This window comes from Myiozetetes cayanensis, unplaced genomic scaffold (genome assembly GCF_022539395.1).
Source record: "Myiozetetes cayanensis isolate MyiCay16 unplaced genomic scaffold, myiCay2020 scf1, whole genome shotgun sequence".
Taxonomy (NCBI): Eukaryota; Metazoa; Chordata; class Aves; order Passeriformes; family Tyrannidae; genus Myiozetetes; species Myiozetetes cayanensis.
The window spans coordinates 31161938-31178786 of NW_026086604.1; positions in this window are offsets into that span (position 1 = coordinate 31161938).

Consider the following 16849-nt stretch of genomic DNA (forward strand, 5'->3'; position numbering starts at 1 on the left):
GCTGGTCCGTGGTACACCTGCGGGACCCCTCCCTTCTTTTCCTGTCCCCAGAGCGGGAAGGGCACAGGTACACAGCGCAGGACACAGCACTGTCCCCGCAGGACACAGTCTGCCGACCTGGCAGCCCCGGCCCAGCCCCACAGTTGGCATGCGGAGGGCCTGCCGAGGGCCACAGCAGAAGTGCAGTGCCTGGGGAGTCAGTCGTCCACCTGGGGTGTGGACTCATGCACTTTTGTCATCAAGTCTTGACAGAGTATCAGGCTGTGATCAAGACTTAGCTACTTCTGCTGCCTCCCATAGGGTTTAATAGTTCTTCTTTATTGCTTTTTAATGGGAAGTCTGTGATCATTCCTGACAATGGGAGGAAGTCTCTCTCCGTCATTCAGTGATGCCCCTCTATATATTAGGTATCAAGTTAGAAAGCTATTCTCCTTTTCAAGCTCTCCTTTGTTTCTTGGTTTTCATAGTAGTTCCTCTGCAGCTTTGCCTTCTGAACTGTGTTGCTCAAGCTTCATTTTATCCTATGGCTCTGAGATTCTGCCTTCAGTGTTGCACATTTCACAGCTGGGATGAAGGTTTTCAAAAAAATGTTTGTTTGGGGGTTTTGTTTGTTTGTTTGTTTTGTGGGGGTTTTGTTTGGTTTTTGTTTTTTGTTTTTTTAATGCAAAGACCTCCTAATTCTTTTGAAAGCCACCCAAGAAAGAGATTGGGCAGTATTTGCCACCATGGTTTCAATTACAACCCATTAAAAATTAGCTTAAACTTCGAATGCTTGTTTATTGTGTCAAATTTCACCCATTTTATGTACTTCCTTGCCCATTGGCTTGGGAACATAGAGATGTATGAGTTCAACCATCTTCTCTTGGCCTACCTTCAGAAGTTTTCTGAATGGCTACCACAGTAGTGGAAGTCCTAAGCAGTGCTGAATTCAAGGTTAGTTTTCCATGGAAAGCTCCAGCAAAATGCTCTTTGCCTGAAATCTGGGCGTCTGTGGCATAGACATCCATGCTTATGCTACTCAGCTTAGCCTACCCTTATGGTCAATCAGGGAAATTCTCTTCTGTATCTTATATGTGATAAAAGAAGCTCCATAGCAACCCATTCCTCTCCTCAGCTACTCCCCAACTGAAATGTAGGCATCTATGTATTTTATACATTCCACCCCTCGTGTGTACATGTGTCTACGTGCCTCATCCCTGGTTTTTGAATGCACTGATCAGTTGAAGCTGAATGTGAGAGGTAGGCAAAACTCTCAAAGACAATTAAATTCTAACAAGTTTAAGAAAAAGAAGGTAGTTGGGTGAAGGGGCTTGCTGCATATCCCCTTGTGCCCAGAGCATGGCAAGGGTGGCACTAGGAGTTTATATGTTGTGACATACTTCAAAATTTCCATGTATATGTCACACCAGTGAGAAAAGTTCAACTGCAGCTTGTGTCTTCTTAACCACTGCAGCCATTGAAGCCCATAAGACTGTAGGAAATTGGAGTTTATTCCTTCATATTCTCATTAAATAGTACGGTCTGAGGAGCTGCAGTTTTCCTCTTCTGCTTTTCATCATACAGTGAGTGGTTTTGAAGCAGACCATGTTTTCTTGAGATTTTAATATTTGATTTTTCAGGATTTTTGATAAAGGGAAACCATCTCATCTCCCTCTCATATACACACAGCCAGACACTAATGGGACTTGCTTATTGGGAAAACTGACAGAAAGAGCAGTCGATAGGTGGGTTCCCACAGCTTTTCAGCTACACTGATGTGCATGCTGTGTAAACACTGCTCTAGCATAAGCAATTGTTCTGCTTTCAAAAAGGAGAATTATTCTGGAATAAAAAAATCTTCACTGTGCTAGTAAATCCACAGTAAAAGTAACTTTATTCTGGGAAATTGTTTTTGCACATAGAGATACATGATGATAACTAGATAAGTGTTTATATCACTAGATCTATGTTACTCAATATTCCTTCATAAACAAATACTAACTGGTTTTGGTTTGCTCCTTTTCTAGGCATGGGGCTTTTGTATTCATGAACATCCATCTTGTGCTCTTACACCAGCATTTTAGAAATCGGAGGGAAGCCTTCGTGGTTTCTATATTTACCAGAAATAAAATGTAAAATGTATGGCTATGCTGATGACCAGTGTCTTGCAGACTGTGTGGGAAAGATTTCCTTCAGAGGAGTTTTGTTTCAGCTGATCAGATAAGGGGAAGAAAGAAACAGCTTGAATGAAAGAGAAATCTCTTTCCTACCCAGCTTTCTGCTGCAGGATTTTTCTCCCTCATTACAGTGATGTTCTTCAGAGCACCTTTCATCCATCAAGACCATCCTCATGAACATGCTGGACCTCTTCCCTCTCACTTAAAGCCTGATTTGCATAGACGAGCTCATTAGGTCTCTGTGAAGCAGTGCTTCCCAAATGCCTCCCTGGAGTGAGAGAAGGTGGGTAGAGGAATGCATGGATGGAAGAAAATGGCAAACTGTTGGAAAGGTATAGTTAAATCTTGATATGAGCAGGAGGATCATTCAAAATCACAGTGTAACTGTTGTCAAAAATAATTGTCTTCTCCATTGCTGGACCATTTTTACCACATCAGTGAACTCATGTGACCCACACATTTGCTTCCTTTTGAAGAAAGAAAAGTGGGTTTGTGTTTCACAGGTCCTGAAGGCACTAGCAGGGCTGCTGGCCCTACCCAACCTCCCCTGGAGACTCCCATAACCCCTGCTTATGGCCCAGGAGTCCATTTCAGCTCAACCCAGGGCTTTCAGTCCCTGCCCCAGCAACACTAGAGACATTCTCCTGTGGAGAAGGGAATGATTCTCTTACAGACTGGTTTAATGGCTATTCATCACTTTACAATAAGCACCAGAAACAGGAGGACTGCTGTAATCAGCATCAAAGTTGTCCTGTCTAAATAAATAGTTGATCATTTTCCTGAGTGTAATCATCTTAGTTATAACATCAGACAGTTTTGAAATGTATCCTAATTTCCAAGCGATGAGTCTAACAAAGCACAAAGAGAAGAAGGTTCAGTTCTAGGAGAAGAGTGAACCCCATCCCAGCGCCCTTTCTATCACCCAAGACCTGCAGATAAAACCAAGTCAAACAAATGCAGCTTCTTGGGCAAGTCTAATATTCTCTTAAAATAAATCACATTGGAAATAGCATCTGGCAATAGCATAGCCCATCACAATTTCAGACCAAGTCTGGTCTGGATTAAGAACTTCCTGAATATTGGAACAGCTTTCCGTGCTTCCTAATGAGTGGTTTGGGGTTTGTTTTGCTTTTTCCCCTCCTTCTATTTTTCAGGTTTGGATTTCCTTGTATCGTATTTCTACAACTCAGAATAATGTGTTTTCTATTCTTGTTGCCACAGATCAGGTTCCAACACACTTTTCCCACATCTTGGGTTCTAGAGGGGCTCCTGGAAGTGTTGTAACAGGATGCAGTGGGACAGCAATCTCACTAATGTTTAAAGGCTATCTTGTGGACACATCTAGGGATCATACGCTGCTGCATGCAGGGACAAAAGTGACAGCTTTTCCATCTCTAGTGCATTAAGTGGAAACTTATAGAGCTGGGTATCACAAAACCAGCGATAGAGCTGAGCAAGAGCATAGACCGGAAGGACAGATCATGGGCAGTATGCCATTGTCAAGTTAGCCACAACTTGGATGGGTTTTGAGGGCTGGTTTTTGTCTGTTTATAAAAGTTGTTTCATTGTTCCTTTCTTCTCTGGGTGGAAATTCATTATTTTTTTTATTCTGGACTAACCTGCACAAGAAAATAGTAATTGGCATCAGGGTTAAAATCAGTTGTAGACATGACATAACACAGGCAGAAATCAAACTTGAAGTAAACAAAGGCATATCATTATGATCACAGTTGAATTGTTAGAGTTACAGTTAGAGTTATACAAACTGACTTATTTCAGATTTGGACATCTTCTCATATGCAGAAGTCAAATAGATCAGATTGGGTGGGGTTTTATGTCAAGCAAATAGAATGCCTGCTGAGTGGGTCCTCCTGGAGCTTCAGCCAGCAACATTTGGATAAAGAGCTCTCCTTTGTGCAACATAAGATAGTGATGATTTCCACAAACTCAAAAGTCTTTTTTTAACCTTCTGGAGTAGTTTATTCTAGCTTGCATTTTGATTTTTTAAATAAAATAATATTTTGTAATGTAATCTTCATATTTTTTTTTTTTTTTAGCATGAGCTGAATGCTAATTCTCTCTGACAATTAAAATATTATCTAGTATTATTCACAGAATCTGTGAATAATATCTTTAAACTGAGATCCCTTATTTTGGCCCTATGCCTGATCACAACCTGAGAAATGATTAAGCTTTGCTCACGGGTCTCAGGGATGATGTACCCCAAGTTTAAACTTGCTCTACTATCACTTTCTAGAGGCTGCAGTGGCATGGTCCAAGTTTTTGACAATTGAGCAGTCTATACAACCCAATCCTGTCACTCCAAAGACCTGGTATTTCCTGATTATATTATATAGGCAGAGCTGGGGGGTGCTTGTAGCCAAAGGTATACTTAGCAGGGTGTTTGTCTAGATGATCCCATATTGCCTTCTAACTTTGAACTCTGAAAGCTCTGCAGTGAAACAATGTGTTTCCCTAAATACCATCTCTGAGGAGATGGCTTTCATGTCTTCCACATCTGCTGCCTCTTCCATAGTCCCTCGCTGCTGCAATGCACAGCTTCTTTCCCATCCCTGTGGAGATGGAGCCGCGCAAGTGGGACTCTCCATTCCCAGGAGAGCTGTTATGGAAAATATCCTTTTCAAGCTCCTTTGAAGAGCTGCAGTACCTGCCTGGAGTTTATGTAGCAGGCATCAATTTGTCTGCCTTTCCTCAGTCTGGTGAAATGGGAGTCAGAATTTTCAGGCTTTTTGTTTCAGATTGTTTCTACTCTATGTCAAAAATGATTTAATGATGAATTAATTAGAAGTAGTCTGTCACAATAGTTTAGGCATAAGCAGAAGGCATTGTCTTCACAGGTCAAAGCTGAAGGAAAACAGCAAGGGATGTTCAGCAGATGCTCAGAATTGCCAGCTAAATAACTCTCTTTATTAGTAAGGGAGAATGCAACATCTAGGAGCAGAGGATTTTGCAGTGGGAAGATGCCCATTGCAGAGAAAGGAGGATCAGCTTGTGATAAGTTGTGAAAGGTATGAAGCTTCTAGTTATAAGGGCAATCTCTCGCTCCTCCCTTGCAGCTGGGTAGAAAAGGACAGAGGCTCTGAGCAGAGACGGCAAGACATATGGGAGGAGAGCTTCTTCCATATCTTGCACCTAACAGGCTCTTGCAGGAGCTACAGGGAGATTAATTTTCCTGAAACATAGCTTGGGGCTCTCCCTGAGCAGGGCAGTTCTGCAGGTACTGGGCACTGAGCTGTGCTCAGGCAGCCTAGTGCTGCTCTGACATTGGGATGGGAACTGGGGAATAAGGTTCCCGGAGATTAGACTGAAGCTGTTGTCAACACATCTGATAAACTTGAGCTGCTGCAGTTAAATGTGATAAACTACATGTGGATAATTTGTTTAAAACTTACTGTATTCACACAAGTGTTAGGCCTTGGAGCTCTCATTCACATCATTATTTTTCATTTTCAACTTTTCCCCAAAGGATTAAATCTCAGGACTGGAATGCAGAAAACCTGCAGACATTTCCTCTTTTAATGAAATATCTTGATGTCACAGGCAGACCCTGACCAAATAATGAGCCTGAGTTTCTCCAGCTGTGAATAACACTTTGTATATAACTATATTCTGCTTCTGGCTTAGAGCACAAAACAACCAGCAAACTAAAAAACTCCACAAATTACTTTCAGCTATTTTTCAGGCATTAGGGAGACGTGGGCTTTTTTTATTTTGTTTTGATTTTGGTTTTTTCTTATGGGATTGTAGATGAATCTGATAGAGTAATAAATTAACTTAATTGCTTTTTTCTTAGCATTCACCCTCAAGAGTTCCCTACAGTCTTTTCATCCTTTGTAATGTCTGGAAGAGAGTACTGCTGTGATGTGTAAATGGAGCACTGAGCCCAAGTGGAACCTCCTTGAAGACAAACAATAATGAAGTTGTTGCCAGGTAATGGTTTCAATTTGTAAACTCCTTTTGGGGAAGAACCATATTTTTTTAAAAGCCATGTGAAAAGCAGAGTTTTCTGCTCATGAGAACTCTTGATTTTTCCAACTAGAGTGGCAGCAGCTCAGCTAACAAAATACAGCTTCCTGGACCAGCTGCAGATTAATTCAGTGGTGGAGAATGAACCCTGCCTGGGGCACACTTTCACAGTGAGCCCATATACGTTTTTTCAGGCTTCAAACCCAAGGTGTATGAGCTTGAAAATTTGCAGAGTGAGTGCTCTCGCTGGCTTCCACCTCACTGCTGCAAAACTGGAGGAAAACCCTGTATACGTGGATGATTCCCAGGTTTCCAGCGATCCTGCCTCAGAGAAATCTGAACGTAAACCAGTATATGGGGGCCAACAGTAGTAGCATGAGGGACTCCAGAGAGGTATGAAGCAGATTGCTTGTGGCATGGCAAACCAGGCTTCTGAGCAGGTTTGATATCTTTGATGAAGTGTCCTTGAAGAACAATAAGGTTCCTGGTTCCAAGGCAGCCTACCTGTGAGTTGGTTTGAAGCTCAGCTCTGGGATGATAGAAGTTCACGGAACCAAAGTAAATTTAAACAAACACCTTGATACTAACACACTGGCTTTGCTGGAACATTTCAAGCACCTCTATGTTCCTAACTAGCTTCAGAAATAACAACCAGTAAGAGACCAACTTTTTGAAATAATTTCCCAAGTAATGCATAGCTTCTTATTATACAGGTATGTGCTGCTGCTCTGCTTTGGATTCTGTATACCTTAAGATGCTGTCTTTGGGGGTATTTGATTAATATCATGTGGTGTTATTTAACTCTAGGAAATCTAATTTTTTTTAAAATTACATGTCAAGTCCTCAGGTTTCCCCTAAATATATCAAATCTCAATTGGCAGGTTACATGCCATAATCTCTTCTGAAATAGACATTTTTTCTGAAATTAGGCAGGTTTTATACCTACTGTAACTGTTTCTTAATCTCCTTTACCATAGCATAAATAGAATGACATTATGTTTAAGAAACCCACCTTGGATGTGTCAATTTACATATTCATATTTTCCTACCTTGGCTAGAACACACTTCTCATTATTTCCTTTAAAAAAATAATTAAAAAAAAATCCCACAAACCCAACAAAACAAGAAGCAATAACAAAAAACCCCTTTTATTCTTATTTTGCTTATTATGTCCTTTGCAAGCCAGTGGAAGGATGCAAAAAGTACTGCATAGATACAACAGTGAAACACAATGTTTTGAGGAATGTGAATTAACATGATGATTCAAATGTAGAAGCTGATTAGGACTGGAAGCAGACTCATGAAACTTCATAGTCTTACTGTAGGTTAAACAAGTTGTTTTTGAAGTGGCTCTTGTTTTATGTTTTAGTGACCTTTATCTCTAACTACATTCAATTGTACTTGAAATTTATTCACATAAGCTCTGTTGTTTCACACTCCCGAAATACTCCTTATCTTGCACCAGTACACTTAGTATCCTCCATCAATTGTGTCCCATTCCCTAGCTGCTAATGATACATGCTGTGGGTGATTCTGAACTCTATGCACTGAAAGGTCAGTGTTTCCACTAAATTAAGCAAAAAACCAGAAAAGGTGTATTGCAGCCTCAGCAGAGAGACTAATGTGTGTTCCCTTCCTCCCCTGTCACTATTTTTCATGAAGGTTGATAAGATGTTTTGAAATGGCCTAATGGATTTAGAAGTGATGGGAAAGAGATTGTGGAGAGAAAATGGACCTGAAATACAAAAGCAAAGATTTTTCCCCAGGAAGCAAGGCTGAGCTGTCATATGCTGAGCTTAGCTGGCAGAAGTGTTCAACAGACCCTCTTTCTCAGTGTATCTGAATATTTGGTTGTATCACTGCAGTGACTTTGAAGCCGGTGAGAAATCCCACAAAATCTGATTTGAAAAATATTACATTCATTTTGCATGGTAGGAGATGACTGTTGAAGGTGAAAGTAGCAGGAGAATTACTCCAAAACTATACTAGTGTCTTATGTACAGACTTGTGTGATTATTATTACTTTGCTTATTGATTGAATTTACTTGCAAATGTAGACAAATATCCCAGTTTATTAATGGTTTGCCTGGTGCAGAGCTCTTACTTTAAATGTTCATTATTCATGTTTGTTATTTGCATAGAGTTCTGGGATCATGGCAATGCATTTTGGGTCTCATAATTTCACTCCCTCATGAGGTGATTCTCAAACCTGCCACAGACTCAGGATGGTAACATGATCCCTACACCTTAACACCCTGCTTTCTGACACTTTTCTGTCTGTCACTTTGATGTTCTGCTGTTGCTCATTCAATAGACTACTCTTCTATCTGTTCTTATTACCCTGGCTTGCCATCCTTCAATTTTCCACCATTGTCCATCAAAATCTCACCTTCATATTGAAGTGTGATGTCAAGGAACTGCTTTAATTCATGGACAACACATGAATATCTGCATGTTTATGGCCTTTTTCATATATTTTGGCAAATTAATGTCTTCTTCCAGTATAACATCAATGTAAAAATAGGTGCTGTATCTGCAAATACAGTAGTCTGCAGTGCCATATTTTTGACCCTTCGACAACGTCACAGTACTTAGAGGTCACATGTGCTGGTAGAAATGCACAGTGCATACTGCATGTAGCTATGAAGCAGCAACCCTCTTGCCTATTAGTTCAGTCCTACACGATAGAAAAGTTAAAAACCTGTGTGTCCATTTGCAGCAGCAGGAGACCACAGCTGTGGAGAGGGAGACCTGACAAATCTCTGATAGATTTGTCCACCCAGAGAATGTGATGTGGAGGGACAGAAGCAAGCCATGGAGAGGATATAGTTCTTTTTCTCTGCTTTCTCATCATCTTTCTTTCCTGCCTGTTTCAGCAAATAGTCTCTTTTATTCTTAAAGACAGACATTAACATCAGTTGTGTTACATGAAGCATGGCTAATCTATTAGAACAAACTCTTGGACTTGAATCTTTAAGTTTTGTGGGCAAATATGAGAGTCTTATAATAAATGGGTGTTTTTATGTGATGAATGCCTGTGACCCTCCAAGCAAGAAACCATTAGGTCATGAGCTTGTGCAATTAAGTTGGGGTGCTCAGAGTGAGCTTCCAGTGTAAATTCTCAAAGGGACATTTCTACCTCTAAAAGAACCACTTACTTACAGAATTAGATCACTATACCAAGAAATTCTGCCATCATTTAAGACATAACCATCCATTCTGTAAAGTGAAAATTAAGTGAATATTTTTGTCAATTCTGAGGTCAGAAAGTACTTTCATGTCTTTCTTCTCCTACATGAGATTGACTTTCTATGAAACAATGAATAAGCTCAAGCAACTGAGAAGCAGAGCAATAAGATCTGGTTCAAATTCTGTAGACCAGAGGTAATTTTAAATTCCACACTAGTTGAAAATGGGTGGATTAGAAAAGTAAAAATCTGCAATACTGGACTTCTGGTTGGATGCCTCAATAAGTACACAGTCTTTTTCTCCTCCTGTTGTTCCTGTGACTAGGAACAATATTTGAACTGCTTTGTAAGAGAATGCTTCCTAGAAAATACTTTATCTCTGATAGTTATTACTAGTGAAAATGTCTAATGGTTTTCACAATTTGAATATTTTAAGCAGGTTCGCTCTGAGAAATGTAGATCTGCATTATTCTCTTTAGCTCCTTTTAGCAGAATTATCCTTTAGTGAGTGAACCAACCCTAAGGCAGAAGCTGGTTCCAATTTTATAAGAAAATTTTGTGGTTTTCACCAGGTAATGGAAAAAAATATCTGTAACTACGGAAAAAGCTGTGGTGGGACCTGTTAGGCACTGGAGAATTCACTCTAGAGAAACCCTTATAAATATCAAAGTTCCAGAAAAGACTTGTCATGAACATTAAAATTTATGTTCAGTACTAACACTCAGACACAACTCTTTAGGAAATTTGACTTCACTGGTTCTGTTGTTCAAAAAATTGCTGTTTGCTATGTTATCTCTAAGTAAAAAATGTGCTGAATGCCATTCATGATTTTCTCTCTAGTTCAAAGCAGAAATGCCTCCAGTTGTCTCTAGCAGAGCAGTTATGTATCCAATTTGCCTGGTGTGCCAGAAGTTTCACACAGAGAACTACAAGACATCTGGGACTTGGATGTCGGAAGGGCAGTGTCCAGGATGAGGAAACCTTCACATCCCTCACGGCACTTGCATTCACCTGAGATGGGGCTCCGCTGGTTTACTTTCTCTTACTGCATAGATCATCCCATTTCCAGTAGGAATATACCTGTACTGTGCAGTGAAAGCTCTGGGATCACTGTAGTCACAGTAGTCACAGTGCTGAGCTGCATTAGCACAGCTGGACACTTTCAGTACAGGGCCTGACACTGGTATTTTATATACTATACAGCTATAATGTATAATATGGTTCCATACTATTTCAGGATAAGTATGAGGCTCAAAGGCAAAATCTTACCAAATCATAGTTTAAGTGATGGTATTTAAATTGATTTTCAGTGAACAAGAATGTCCTTGGCATAATATGCTGCTGCTTATGCACCAAGGCTACTGTCACGCTGTAACTGAGGTTGCCACAGGTACTAGTTAGACTGGAGCTATCAAACCATTTATCACACCATGACTGAACTCCTAATAAAAAAGATCGTTGCCTGCTTTTCTTTTAACAAAAGTTTTGCAAATTAAATCTTTTAAATGTGATGAAAGCATGTCATTTTCCTGAATGGTTTCTTGGCTAAACTGATATGTTTCTAGAAAGAAAGATGCCTTTAAGTGAAAACTACATGGGCAGGTCAAAACATATAAATGGGAAAAAAATGAACAACTTAATTAAATGTACTTGAAGTTCATCATCATGATTAATGGTTCTCTAAGCTTCTGAGAGTACTCGAGTAACCATGTATTAAATTGACAGGATTTTTTCAATATGCTATATTGGCAGGTGTTCATTAGAAGTATCTAATTATTAAGGGTGTATTTTCTCAAGTTCTTTAAAGATTTATGGTTGAATGTATACACCTCTTTTCCTAGAGAAAAAAACCTCATTATACTGCAGTAGTAAATATTGTTTTAGTGGGCTTAATTTTTTAGACTTCTTGAGTTGGCCTAGACTCATTACTGGACTTTAACCTCCAGGAAAGGGTTATGCTTTTCTATAACGAGATAAGAAATTCTACACAAACTGCAGATTACAGATTGCAGATTGCTACTAGATTACACACATTGTGACTCTTTTGATCTTTCTTATTACGTTATCAGGCTAATTAACTTTACCAGTACATTAGTTTGACATGGCATTAAATCAGTGCAAAAATTTGTTAGGTGGGGCCTGAGCCGTTGACTGTGCTCCATCTGAGTTGTATCATGCTGTGCTACCAGCTGTGGGCAGCTTTCAGGGAGGGAAGGCTGTCGTGCTGGCTCTTAGGGCACTGTGACATGCATTAGACACACCAAGGCAGGACAGAGAGCACGTGTGTAGCATGATGAGTCACAGCTGTCTGGAAGCTTTCGATGAGCCACATAAATGCACGTACACCTTAGCAACTCTAACAGTAGAATCTGGAAGCATGGAGGTTTCGGCTGCTAAAATTCATGCTGGAAGGTTAATACAGGGCTTTACTAGTGTCATGCAGTGCACTCCTTGGGCATAACTGGGAAATGAGCTCAATATGTTTAGCTGGGCATCTATGCACACAAACATTGAGCTTTTGTGAATAGCAGAATAGAAGAAAGTGCCCACTTAAAGATCTATTTTCTGGAAATTTTTTATGATTTAGGAAGAAGTTGAGATATATTAATACGAATTTATGATGTGTAATATGGTTTACAATACATGAAATATTTGCATATCAGAGGATATGAATCAGACCTTTGATTTTTCTAAGCATTTAGTGAATGTCCTCTAAATCTGTCATAGATAAAATTCCTTTTGAGTTCAGGAAAGAGATACCTTAGCACCACTTCGGACTTCTGGACTGCTTTCAAGACCTGCATCTTCGTTCCTCCTATAACACTCATTTAGCTGAAAAATGGATGGACAGTATAGGAAGAAAAGGCTCAGTTACAGACAGTTTAATTTGCTGAATGAATCTTTCTGGTCTGAAAGCAGTATAATTTGATAGATTCCACTATCAATACTGTGCCCTTACACGTGCGATCTACTTGCAAACGTAGGTGCATTCTGTGAAATGGCAGGTACTGATAAAGATGTCAACTTCATTAGTCAAACAATTTGAGAGTTCAAGGTTGGTAATAAATCATTTCCACCATCATTCTTCATATCTACTTGAAGTTTGTCAAAAAAAAAAAAAAAAAAAGAGGTCACAAAACTAATCGTCCAAGCAGCACCAAAATTCCATTTCTTCCCCCTTATTCATAGTAAGAAACATCATCTCATCCCACTCACATATATAAACAGGAGTTGGGCATTCATGTATTGATGAGGAGCCTCTTGATTTTTTTTTTTTTTTTTTTTGGCTTAATTTGGCATGGGAGAATGTATTGCTGCTTTACCTAAGGCAGAACCTGTTGCTTATGCGCTCTTCTCGGTGTTGTTCTTGCTACACTGGTCCCTTGTCTTAATGCCTTGGCCATTGTTGCAGTCCTAAAGCTTAGACTTAGCTGTATGGTGTTAACCATTTTATTGCAGTTTCATGGGAAGAGTTATACACATTTTCTCTCTCTATCATTTTAAAGTCCTGAAATTAGGCTGCAGGCAGTCAGCTGAATTTACAGAGGTTGATGTGGTGTACATATATGCTCATGGCTTATTTTATTCTAAATCTGGGAGAAGTGCCTTTTGGGTTCACTTTATAGCACTCACAATTCTGTCTCAATCTAAGGCATAATGAGATCAAAATGCAAATATGCTTATTGTGTTACTCTCATCACATCATGAATTGGTTGGAATTACTGATGCATGCCTCCAAATCAGGTTCTGTGGATCAGAAAACCCAATAAAAACAAAAAAACAAATTTCAAAATCAAACAAACAAAAAAAGAAAAACCAAAACACACCAGCACCAAAAAAAAACCCAACATGGAGGGAGGCTACAAAAAAGAGATATGGACATTTCTCCTTTTTCCTTTAAAAATAAGAAAATGAACTTCAAATGTGTTATAAGTCATATGTTTTCCTAGTTGCAGTGAATATTTGCTCCTTTCCATAGGAAAGGGGTGATCCCCAGGGAAGCTATGTTTTCAGATTGTAAGAGATTATTGGACTGTTATCCCTGGAATAAAATTCAATACTTCAAGTGAATGACTTGTTATTTAGTGAAACATGGCACAACATCGATTGAAGCTACCCATTAAGTCAAGACATCAAATATACCCTTGTGACACTGCACTAGGAATCACTGTTGAAATTGCAAAACTTGCTGGTAGTAGCAACTGAGCTCAAGACAAACATTGTCCTTAACTTATGCCATAGTGACATTAATGGTTCATGATATCATGCAGTGATCAAAGCCTTCTGGGAAGACATAGACGCAAAGGGACAATTTTCTTGGTGATCCATATCCACTTCTTTTATTGGAGAAAGTACACCAGATTTGAAATTGAGCAGATGCTTACTTTAAAATATCCAGAGAAATTCTGATCTTTAGGCTTTAGTATTTCATTTTCAAACTTTGCAGAAACCTAACCACTGATGTCTCTAAACATAACAGCCATCAGAGTATTTTGTGAGTTACATATTATATCAGGAAAAGCAAATAAATGCATTATTATTCAGTGCCTCTCACACTTCAAGAGTTTTTCCGAACCTGTTTGTATACAAATGCATTCATAAATTCAGCCTGTGATCACAGCCTTCATCTTGAAAGCCTTATTTAAATACTCCTTTACATGAAGTTTCTTCTTGTAGTAAATATTTTTCACTAGATCAATAAGAAGCCAAATATCCAGGGTCCAATTCCCTTCATGTGGATGCCACCAAAGTGCCAGCTGCCCTGTTGTGTCCCATGGGGTATTTATCAGATGGCTGATGGACTGTACTACCACCACATTTTCTCCCACATAGCTCTTGTCAAGAAAAGTCAGATTTAAATTCAGATTGGGATTTGAGGACTTTGCATGGACACCTTGCCTTTCTCCCCATCTGACCATCACTATCCATCTACTGGCTGTGCTTATGTCTTGGGAGTGTTTTGGCAAGCTGGCAACCCACAACAGATATACCATCTATAACATCCCTCTGTTAATGTTCTCACAATCTTCTAAACCAGCCAGAGGGGATTTCTCCCCACCCCAGGTTTTACATCTGGAACAAATGTAATTTTGCCATGACTCCTGTGGTAATCACATTGGTCATTCTTTTATTTAACGTGTTCCTAATACATAGTTCTGTTTGAAAGCAGAGGTTGTAGAATTGCCACATGGTAATATCAAATTCAATCAAAATGCTTTTTATATGTCTGGTTTCGTTAGTCGGGTGTGCAAATTAGATACACTTAACATACCTTTTTATAACTTTTAATTCTTTTCATAAATAAATACAGTTTTGATGCTTTACTTGTAGCTTTCAGAAGCAATTTACTTCCCTCAGGGAAGAATACTACCATTAAATACAACTCTACCTCTTCAAAGAATTTCTAACCCTTTGGGGAAAAACATGTTACAAACTAAAGGAAGTAATGTCTTCTTTGTACAGGAAAGACACTCTATTACCTCCTTAGAGTTACTGAATTAAGAGTTGCTCTAAGTAGGAACTTTTTTTTACCTGCAAATGTTTCATGAAGAGTTCAAATGTTCTATTAATTGAAATATGTGATAGACAAAATCAGGCTTAAATTACTGGGAGAATTAACCTACACACAGGATTTCATTGTTTATATGTATCTAAAACTCTTTAGAAAATGGAACTGTCCCTTCACAGAAGTGCCCAGCACTGACCTTGTCTGTTGATATCATAAGTAGTTCTTTGACAAAACCTTTAATTTCTAGGAATATTCTATATCCTTGGCAGTGGTTAAGTAATGTAATATTTTTGTTTTCAGTGCTGTCACTCTTTATCACTATCTCATTTGAATAGCCTCACTAAGAATAAATACTATAATACATAATACAATAAATGCTATTTATTATCATCATTTGAAAAGCAGTTTGCTAAGGATGATCTTAGAGGTCTTCAAAATACTTGATTTCCTCTTGCAAGCTAGAAATGCAAATATTTGCACAGCAATATTTGTCTGGATACAAATAGTGTTTCCTAACTTCTGTCTTTAATACGTCATCTCTGGTGCTTGGTAATAGTGAAGTACAAGTGCCATGGGAGATACTGTAATCTAAACGAACCAATAACAAGACCAATCTGTAGGGAAGCAGCACAGTAATTAAGACCCAGTGAATCCTGATGTTTCCTTGAGCGGCTGGAATAACCACTCTGTTTTCCCCATGCAGCTGAAGAGACACCATCAATGAAACCACAGGATGGAAAAGTCATTACACTACCCATTCAGAATCGTTCCTCAGGACTGGATCCTGCACGTTACTTACAAGCCATGGAAGGGCAATCCCAGCTTTGGAGGAATTTGTCTTGAGATGTATATCTGTCTGCATTATAACTATTTTCTTCAGTGCCTCCCCATTTCCTCTCCATGTCCACACACATTGTGGTCAGCAACAAATAGCTCCATCCTATTGTTACTCAAGCAGGCCATGAGTTTAAAGAATAATTTATTTACACCTGCTTCTTCTTTTCATGATTGTCACTTCCACAAATACTTTTCTTATTTTAATACACACAAGCTTTAAGGTACTGAAGCATTTTGAAGACACGTTCAGGGGCCAAATATGAAAATGAACTATACACCCATGTAGTTTTGTCACCACCAGATATCATGGCAGTAGGAAAACATCATCAGCCACTCATTGCAGTTCATATGTTTCTGGGCTATATCTAGTTTGTGGTGAAGTCATTGCAAGTATATCTATTAACACTGAGTGAGTAAACTAACACTCCAAAGATCATCTGGGAGATGCAAATACTACTTTTGGAAAGGAAAAACTTATATATTAGTTACATTAAATGCCTCCAAATGGCACTAGAAGAAGAAATTACAGAAATGTTAGTGATTAACGTATCTGGAAGATGGCTGATTCTTTATGATATACAATAAAAGACAAAAAAAAATTAAAAGAGAATGAGAACTAAAATATTTGAATAGCAAACTGAAGATATAAACTACAACACATATGTAAGATCCAGAAGTGTTTTATGAAGCATTATGCTTCTGAGTGTGCTTTATTTAATACCAGATCTCAAAACTTTAAGCTAAACCACTAGGTGTTTTAGGAGGTATGATTCTGCCTTGACTGGTAATTCACATGAAAGTATTAATTCCCAATCACTTTATTACTGAACATTCTTTAGCAACATCCTTTGGCATTACCAGGAATCAGCTCATCTGTGGCCCTTCTAAAGCTCAGCCAAAAACCCCATTTGTTATTTTCTCCCTTCAGACTCAGTAAGACTTTTGTACCAAACATTACATATACATTAGAAGGGATGGTAAATTTTCTGTGTGATAGCCTTAAAGAACCTATGAACCAGGATCAGATTTTTTTTTTTCCAAAGTCTTTGTATGCAGATACAAAGTGCCTAATTTTGGAAATGTTGCCACAAAGCCATATGGAATTTTTGGTTCAAATATGCTATTCATACCTATACTTTCAGTCTTAGGAAAAAGTCTGTCTAGATGGACTC